Below are 10,532 nucleotides of genomic sequence, written 5' to 3' on the forward strand. Positions count from 1 at the left end.
ATGAAGTTACTGTGCCGGTGTTCTATCAAATAATGCTACCTACCAGATTGTACGGTTATCTGCCTTTGTTTTACTGTCCATTAAAATTTAAATTACGGTGTAGCCTGTGTACTTTGTACAGCTGCCACCTGTCCCTCTAACTTCTGATGTCCTCAGAGCTTTGTCCTGCACAAATGCGGTCAGAACATTTAGTATGGTCTGAAACCACTCCATCGACAAACGTGCGATATCGATCGCGAAGGATTATGCAGCGTTGACAGAAAAATGTTACACATGCCGTAGCAGATGAATACAACAATGAACTAAAGCCCCGCCTCACCCAGTTCGGGTACCGGACCTGGTTGAAACACTCATGCATCTAGCTGGCAGAGAGCCAAAACTTCGCCGGCGCCTTCAGCACCGCCCTAAACATGGTCGAGCCAATGCTGGACTAATATATCTATGGAGGTATTTTGTCATGTCAAATATATTAATAATGCCATCAGAATACAACCAAAGCACAGGATAGCAATAAGTAGATGGCTATAAATAATTGTAAATCATACAAAATAAATGCCACGATCACTAGATTTTATACAGGTGTTACTATAATGATTTTGTTAATGGTGATCAGCAACCAAATATTGATCATGTGGAAGTTACTGCCTTTTGCCTTGGCATGACTTCTCACTTTTTGCTGACAATACAAAGGCAGAGTACAGTAACTTTAAAATAGTGGTCAAAAGTCAAGTTTGCTTACCAGTTCCTGTATTTAGCGGAGGGGCTCAACATCAGCAACGCAGTGCTAAAGGACATGTTCAACAACAGCCTTAATGAGTCTGTCCATGCCTGGGAGATGGGAATGCTGGGGATACTGTCATTCTGGCAGTTTGTGGTGTATGTTTACAATCGTGGAGAGGAGGGTGGCCTTCCGCCTCTTGGCCCACCTCCCATTCACCTCACAAACTGCCAAGTCCCCAGTCCTCCAATGATCCCTTCAGGGAGAGGGAGGAGGAAGAAAAGGTTTGCCTCATCTGCCTCCTATCCAGTGGTGGCTGAAGAAGCTGCAGCACCCCCAGAGGCGGCCAGCGAGGCTGCAGCACCCCCAGGGGCGGTTATTCCCACACCGCGTCACCCTCGCAAGCGCAGGAAGTGGAGGGCTCCTGTCGCTTCCCTTCGTCTGGTGGTCTAGGAGGACCCGACTTCGGTGGACTTCGGACAGACATCTGATATTCACTCTGCTCAGCATAATGTCGCCTACGTTAGCTAGAGCTACCCAAGTTTAGTCGAGCTTCGCTCATATTTTTTCAAGAAGCATATTTTCACACACAGTTCACATCCAAACAAGTCAGCACTAGCAGCTACTCACCTGTCCAGAAGAAACAGTGCAACCTCTGCGTCCGATTTAAAAAATGTCAGTTCTTTAAGTTCTCTCCACCTTGCAAAAGCCTTCCCGATAACTATTTGTGTCTTGGAATAAACACAATGGTATTCCCATGCCCTAATCCTCCTCCTCCTCTTGGGGATTGACTTCAATTTCTCTTGTTCGTTGATAGACGCTGGCTTCTTCTTCAGCTCCGACTTCGCGTGCAGCCGTGCACGAGCGCAAAAGCTCACAACACCCAACCCCTGTCGGTGATTGGTTGGAACACTATTTTGGTTTTGAGTGGTTGGTAAAACCAATTGTTTTTGTGTGCAGATCTCAGAGCCTAGGCTGCCTACAGAGACGCATTTTTTTGATGGCCTGCTTATGGGGCGGGCAGCTAGCATATCATTAGGAAAGATTAGATGGATGTGATCATTTATGTTAGGGCCTTTTTTGGGCCTGAAATCGCTGATACAACCTTTAACTTAACATTAATTCATATATGTATTGCTCCAGGTCATAAAGGCTACATAGTGAATACTGTTGGACAAGATATATATATTTTTTTATTAATCATGATCTTCGATACTGATTCTTAAAATATGGCCACTAAAAAGTACACATTTTATAGAGTGGTGAATCTACATCCTCAAGATAAAATAAGACATTTACCATCCTGAGTTTGCAGTGCGTACTGAATATAATGAGATTAAAAGGGCGTGTACCGTGTAATAACGGCAAGAAAATATATTTTTCCAATTGTGATAACTTTGCGAGTCACTAACAAACAAATCTTAATAACGATTCAGGAACAACAGACAAATCCTTAGTGTAATTTCGTTATAATGTCAGACGTATACGTAAATTAACGTACGTAATACGTTATATGTATGCGTAAATGTTTACTCGTTTCCGTGTTACCTGAACCGAGAAATTCACTTTTACTTGTCAGCAAAAGTCCGCCGGATGACTTTTGACAGCTCCAGGGTTTTCGTAAAAAAATAATATACTTCCGCATTTTTGTATCCCGCCCACGGACAGTCAGATCGATATGGTTTTTAACAGAAAGAGCAATTATTGAAAGTAAGGGTAGGTTTATCACTGAAACTTGTATCTTACCCCTTTAACTGCCTGCTCAACCAAATGGTTGAGCACATTTTGAGTCACTATATTTTACTGAGAGGAGTACCTAACTTAACTCAAGCTGATTTGGCCATCTTTACCATCTGGTTGAGGTATGTTATGCCAAAAAAAATCCACCAGATGTCACAGTGTCAATCAACAGCACTTGTCACAATGGATGTTAGAAACAAATAAATCACTCCTGCCATGTGAACTGTTCTTGGTGAAATTTAGCAAGGTAAGCATATTTTTGGGGGCATTTACACTGTAAGAGCCCTAACTTTACAAAATTATGTTACTTGGTGCCATGAAAAAACTTTAGTATGTTTTTAATACATTTTCAAAAACGTGCTCAACCAAAAGGTGATGTTGATTTATCACATTATGGTAAACGTAGAAAAGCTAAGCTAATATTTTCAGATCATCCATTTCTGCAGTCGGAATGGACTATTTGCTGAGAAATATAAACTTCTGATCATTCATAGCTATGAATATACTGAGATAATTTCTGAAGTATGTATTTTTTTGCCACTTTTGGATATTTTTTGAAGTAAATATAATGAATTCATAGAATTAATGTGTGGAAATCATAATTACTTCTTAAAGGGGTCATATAATGCCATTTTTGTTTATGATTCTTAATATGTTAATATGATTCTTTTGGGTCTAAATGAAAAGTTTGTAATATACTTTAATTAAAAAATGTCATTAGTATTGTAAGAAAACACTCATTTTACCTGGTCAAAAATAGCTCTGTTTTCAGCACGCATGTGTCTTTAAATGATAAGGAGCTTTGCTCACCCCGCCCCTCTGTTCTGTGGGGCGTTTTGACACAACACATGTGGAGTGTTGCCTTGACAACAGTTGAGGGTATATTTTGGAGAAAGAATAGCAGCGGGAGTCTCTGAGGACACATCTGTGCAACCATATCAATTTGAACCGGAGTCGGACCCAGAACAAGATGACGGCCCCAAAGAAGTTCGACTATTAAGGCTCGAACAGGACGTTTCTTATCTGAATGGTTGGTTAACGTTCAGAAACGTCCTGTTCGAACCTTAATTGTCGAACTTCTTTGGGGCCGTCAGGGTAGTGAGATACGAACGCTATGTGTTTACTGATGTATACGTTAGATCATTGACAGATTGATGTTACAGCTAATGGTCATGAAAAACTTTTTTTCAGTAAATGTAGGCTTGTCAGTGATGCGTAACGTTATCTATGCAGTGTTAGGTACAACTGTCAGGGCTGAAGCGCTAAATTTTTACTGATCTGTTTAAAAAATAACCAGTCTGTGAGACTATGACAGTCATTAGGCACATAAACAACACATACTCAGACAGGAGCTAATACCTTTTTCAATGTTCTCGTTTATAAAGCAGTCTGGTGAGAAATGATTCGCGCAAACATGAAAGCATTGACGTTGATCGTGGGGAATATTCCCTTCGAAAACAAAACTCGGCCACTGCGTCTTCAGCAATTCGGATTTAGGAACATCAACATTACTGCTGTGTTCGTTATTACACCCAAGAACAGAACACCACAATCGCTTAGATGCCATTCTGCTCCAGCGTATCAACAATGGCGGACTATGATGACAGCTCGCTCAGGGCGGGTCTGTGTTGAAACGCTGCTGTCAATTAACAATCGTGTGAGGGGCGTCCAACCGTGTGATGTCACACGGTCAGACGGCTCGATTTGAGACAGGGGAAAACATATAAGGAGATAAAAAAAAAAAACATTGGATGGATTTTTATCATTATATGATGGATGTGTACAGGCACTGCCAACACACATTTCAGTACAATCAACTTGTAAAAGTGCATGTACCATTATATGACCCCTTTAAATGACAAATGCTGTGTACTAACATTAGTAAAATTGTAAGAGATTGTTATTTATTTATTTATGTATTTATTTATTTATTTTTTGCAATTACTAGATGGATGTCAACAGAATCACACTAGATGGATGTCAATATACATATAGATTGACATCCATCTAAACCAGACAAGTGGGGTTTTAAAGTCTTCTGCAGAGCCAGTTCATCTGGCATCATCCATGACCTGCTGATGTATCAAGGGGCATCCACATTCTTCAATGTCGCCCTCAGTGAGGAGGAGCAGATGCTACCTTTAGGAGCCAAAGTGCTAACAACACTATGCAAAACTATACAACAGCCACGTCTTTCTGTTGTCTTCTTTGACAACTTTTTTAGTTTTAAGTTTTAAATTGCTCCAGACCCTGCAAACCTCCTTGGGTGTCAAGTGCATCGGCACCATCCGACCAAACCGCACTGGGGGAGCTCCTTTGATGACAGATAAAGAGCTGATTAAGAGAGGACGTGAGTCTCACGACTACAGGTCTGCTGAAGGGGTGATTGCAGTAAAATAGTTTGACAACAAATGTGTCAGCCTTTTGAGCAATGCCAGTGGGATCATGCCTCTTTCACCTGTCAAACGGTGGATCCAAGGAAAATATCACTTTCCCGTGTACATTCCCCTGTTTGGATACATCCTTGATCCGTCCATTGCAAACTCCTGGCTGGTCTACAAGAGGGACTGTGGCCTACTAAATGAGAAAGCAGTGCCTCTCAAACGGTTCCGCCTGGCAGTTGCCCATAGTTTGAACCTGGTCAACAAGCCTGCATTCAAAGTTGGTCGACCATCCTCCAGCTCTCCACCACCACCAAAGAAACACTACAACCCAACTCCCAAAACCGCAACCAGATGTGCGATGTGACAGCTTGGGACATTGGCCACTACACTGTGACAAGCGGGGGCGGTGCAACTACTGTCCGAAGGGTGTGTCAAGATGGCAATGTCAAAAATGCTATGTTTTCCTGTGCTGCACCATTTCACATGTAAGAGATGTTGCTGAAATGTTTTACAGTCCTTAGTGTTTTATATTGTTTGAAGGATTGTTTCTAATGTTGGCTTATACACAGCATTGCTGGTTTACAAAGAAATGTTCATTTATCTAAAATAAGAAAGAAAAAAAATCCTGTTGCACTACCACACTTGACGGCCTGTTTCTTGAAACATAAAAGCCTAAAATGCCATTATATTATTATGTTTTGCTATTTTTTATTTTTTATGCAGAAAGAATGTAATGTGTTTGGTTTTGTAACTTGTAGTTATTTGTGTTTGTTTATTGTTAAAAAACAAGAAAACATATAATTTCCTGAATGAAAACCTGAAATATTTAATGGCATACTTCAATAAATAAAGAAGATTCAATATACAAAAATATTTTCTTTTGATTATGTTTTTAAATAAATTAGTATTATAGTTCATATTTTCTGATTTTCATAGTATGTGTATGAATTCCGGTACTTTTACCATAAAGTGACATATCAACCATTTGGTGGAGGTTCTTCCAGGTGATTTGTTCAAACATAATTCAACACAGAACTCAACATTCCAGACCCCAAATCACCAATCCAGAGCCATAAAATCCAGGCTCCAGCCAGTCTACACTAACCAACGAAAAACCCCAGCTAAGAACTTTATGGCCATGCAAGCTTCAAAGAGATGAGCCCAACTAAAGGAAGAACGTTGTCAACGTTTGATCGTTTTGGAAAGACTGATTGGTTCAGAGATGGCACAGCTCAGTGCTCGATCAAGATAACAGCAGAAGGTGCTCGATCCCACGACAGATATACAAAACAGACCTCCATTTTCTTAAGGAACTCTGAATGACTCAGAGTTAAAATCTCTTCAAACCACAGAGAACTGAGATTTTACCTATAACAATACATAAAATCATCCCAGAACAATTTTCAATGGACTTATAATCAAACATCATGCAACTACATAATTCTATGTTGTGTCTACCACCTATATGTGTGTCTAATATGCTTAGATCCCATATAAGTCAGTAATTGTTATAACTGTTAGATGTTTGAATGAAAGTGTGTCTTGTTTCCTATCAATATGATCGTATGTTCTTGAAATCTGTGTAAAATGTTTCGTATTCTTATAATAGTAATGATGTCTAAACTGTGGCCTCTGTACTCTCAGATAACGCATGATTTACGATGAGAAGTGAAGAAAATGCCACCTCTCAAATAAAGACAGTGTCTAATTGGTCAGAACTCATCCAGGAGGCTGGACAAACATTTGAGTTTAAAATCTTAGGACCCAAACAAAGTTTTGGGCAGAAGCAGATGAAGAAAAAGTAGATTCGAAAACCATCATGGAGAAGCCATGATGGAGTAATAGACTAGTAACCATGTAGACGAGCAGACAAAAGAACCCAAATCAAGATCAGAAGAACATGGGTTAAACAGCTTCATTCAAGCCATCATCTACTCTCCTCTCAATTTTCTTTCTTTTCTTAGTTTTCCTTTCTTTTCCGTTGTGAGTCTCGGTTCTAAGTTAAGTTTTGCGGCAAAGTTTTGGTCCACGATTCGACTGCAAAGCCTGCTTTCCAGCTTCAAAGACTTTCCATTCATCCGCCAGCACACCACGTGATTGGCCGCCCCAGACATCTATCTCAGGCAGGAGGACGGACCTGGGAAACCCCTTTTAACCAGGACAAAAGGGAATCCCCAAAGGGAACGCAAAAACAAGCAAGTAGCCTCCAGACTTTTAAGCTGACCTGGTGCATTGATATATATTTAATAACCCGCCTAAGAAACGATAGAAGGGTTAAATTAATGATTGATGGTTCGTTCAGGTCAGGTCTTACAAGTGCATATAGAAACTTGGGATTTCATCATCTCACTCTTAAAACTCATTCTTTCCTCACTCTCTCTTTCTTTCTGCAACTCGTATGAATGTGTGTGCTTGTGTTTGTGTTAGATATTAGTTTTATGTGTTAGAATAATCAATAAAGTCTTGTTTGTATTTTAAAGAGAAGTGTTACTTGTGTTATGTGCTTACGAATTTAATGTCTTAAACTGCTGATCTAAGTTACCTTGCTAATACATAGTGTTTCACTATAGTTTGGATATTTATATCCGCTGCAGAGCTGATATTTGCGGCCGGTTCAAATGAACCCTGGACGAGTCATTTGCTCGTTCGTAATAAGTGATTCTTTCGAATTCCCTATAAATTAATTAATATTTCCTTTTGAGCTAAATTGACCTGTCAGAATCACAAATACATTACACACCTTTGTACTACAATTTGTCTGTGGTGATAACGTAATAGGTAGGTGTGGGTGGAGGCTCCTCCTTCTTTCACAAGAAATCTTTTCTGGTTCATTTCACCTGTTCAGTCGGTCGAGGTCAGACGTCCGTGAGTAAAAACATGAACACACTGGAGAGCTGCTTTATGGAGAGCTGAAAATGAAGTTGTACTTCTGATGAAATGAGACACTGACACTATTTTTCATTTTTAAAACGGTAAAGCTACTTGATTTCAAGCCATCTATTGTATAAAGTGCTATATAAATAAACATTACTTTTTATTAGAAAGCCTAATTGCAGAGCTTGTGCAAACATATCCACATTGATTAGATGCTTTTCTTATGCTTTATTTAAAAATGCTTGCTGTTTTCTCAGTTTTGTTGTGTGTTTATTTTGTTATTGAGAGGAAAACAAAAAGGAACTGGATGAATATCTGAAATCTGACTTGTGATGCAGCCTGAATTATAATAACACCGTGTTCGTTTGTTGGTTAGAGGAGAACGTCTTGGGTTACAACTGTAACTCCTGTTCCCTGAGAAGGGAACGAGATACTGCGTCGATGATGACACTTTGGGGAATGTCTCCTAGCACAGCGCCTCTGAAGCATGAATGAAACTAAGTCAATCGTGATTGGTGCTGCGTCATGACGGCATACATAGAAGCTACAAAGGGACGCCGGCACACAACAGCATTAGCTTCTGTGATGAAGCAAGTCGCTCCCAGGCAGGGGAAGGTGTGGCGAAGGGACGCAGTGTCTTGTTCCCTTCTCAGGGAACAGGGGTTACAGTCATAACCTGAGAAGTTCCCTTTCGAGGGAACCCGAACTGCGTCGATGACGACACTTTGGGGAACGAGTACCCACTGTGCCACAACGAGCCCTGCCTGTCCCAGTGTGAAGCTGCGCACAGGCACACTTAGGACGAGAGCACTAGAGTGCCTGGCGTAGATGGGATGTCCAGACTGTAAAATCTGATAAAAGTATGAGGGTCAGGGGTGGCCCATCCAGCTGAATCACACACATCTGGGATCGGGGCACCTGAAAGGAGGGCTCTAGCCATGCCTCTGGTTGAATGAGCCCTCACGTCCAAAGGTGAAGGCAAATTGCGCACCTGATAGTACATAAATATAGCCTGAACGATCCAGTTGCTGATGGTCTGGTCTGACTTCCGCCATGAAGAAGACCTCTGAACATAAATTTTGAGAGCTCTGACAGGGCAGAGCAAATGAAGTCTTTCTTTATCCGCCGTCACGTGAGGTGAAACCTGTACAACCGTAGGCCGTGCCACATTAGATGGCACATAGACTGGCCTGGGATGCAAGATAGCCTTAATATCGCCTGGAGCAAACTCCAAGCACCCATGAGATTTAGAGAGCGGGGCTGGATGCTTGAGGGAGAAACAGTGGACAGTGTGTCGTCTCTCGAGACGCGAACAGATCCACTTCCACTGGGCCGAACCTCTGACATATTGACTCCACCACCTCGGGGTGGGAGTCTCCTTTCCCCGGGCCTCAGCCCCTACCTTTCTTCCCTGATTCTGGTCCCCTGGGATGCATGTTGCTCTGAAAGACAACATTCTCCCCTGGGACCACAGGAGGATCTGATTGCCAGTCTGCATAGAGGGATCATTTGTTAGGAACTCTTCAAAATCACAAAATCAAATGACAAATCAACAAAGGATGCCTATGGTCTGATATGATTTTTATGGCTTTGCTAAGGCATCTGGTTTGGTAAATTTGTTCTAGCCCTATCAGAGGGACACCAAATAGTGCAAATACTCGCAATACTCAGAACTTTCCTGAGTAAACTCTTTTGTCCCACTGTGACATTTCCAAACCAACAGGTGACAAGAAAAGTCTTGAAGAGTCAGTTGATTCCATCTGAATCCTTCATTTACTGAATTTATCAGAGAGGTTATTTAATCAATCAATATCGTTATTCAATCAATATCAAGTAGCCTACTTACCTCCAGTAATAGATTATTTAATAGGCTATAGCCTATTATAGGATGGATTGGGAAATATTTATTAGCCTCGATTAAAGTGTGGAGACTCCAAATCAAATCATGTCAGTAAACAATTTCTTAAGAGAAAACTCTAAATGATAGATAAATGCTTAGTAATGTCACTCTTCATTCCAGCCCATGAAGAAATAATATCCATTCAGTATTGACCACTTTAAGAGCACATTTACTGGGAATGTCGAGTGTTTCAGTAAAATACGTCATACATATAATTGTTTACAAACATTTTGAAGAACTTGGAGAACTCTAATCAGATGGGTGAAATATCAAAATGAATTATGATTATGGCATTGCTTTGATTAATCGAATAAATGATTTGGATGCGCATGTTTGAGCACTATGAGATAAAGCTTGTCATTTTAATAAAGAATCAATTCCAGTTTTAATTAGTTTCACTCTTTTCCTCCTGTCCTCCATCTCGATCCGGCCACATATTGATTAACTTCATCACAAATCACACAAACGCTCCCAGCATGATCAATAGACATACCAATACACAATACTGAAATAATAAAGCCTGTACAGAATATGTGCAAGTTTTCTCAAGCCCACCCCATCTCATGTTCATCTCAACTAAACTCCCACAAGTATCATATACATAGATCCCAAAGCAAGAGCTCTTTCAGATCCACACATAGAAAGAAATAACCACAACATGTACACCGCTATGTCATGGAATGCTTTAGTTTTCCACTGGATTTCTTTACCCATATCTGATGCCAATGGATGGAGTTTTGAGTTTTCTCCATTTCCAGTCTGTCAATCTGTGCGGCCACACAGGAGTCACAGCGCCACCAAATGAAAATGTGGGGAATTACACACACACTATAACACAGGTAGAAAATATAAATATCAAATTTATGTATGACGTGTATGATTTATTAATTCAGAGCTGTGTGAAAAAAAAAAAAAA

Source organism: Rutilus rutilus (genome assembly GCF_951802725.1).
Source record: "Rutilus rutilus genome assembly, chromosome: 20".
NCBI lineage: Eukaryota > Metazoa > Chordata > Actinopteri > Cypriniformes > Leuciscidae > Rutilus > Rutilus rutilus.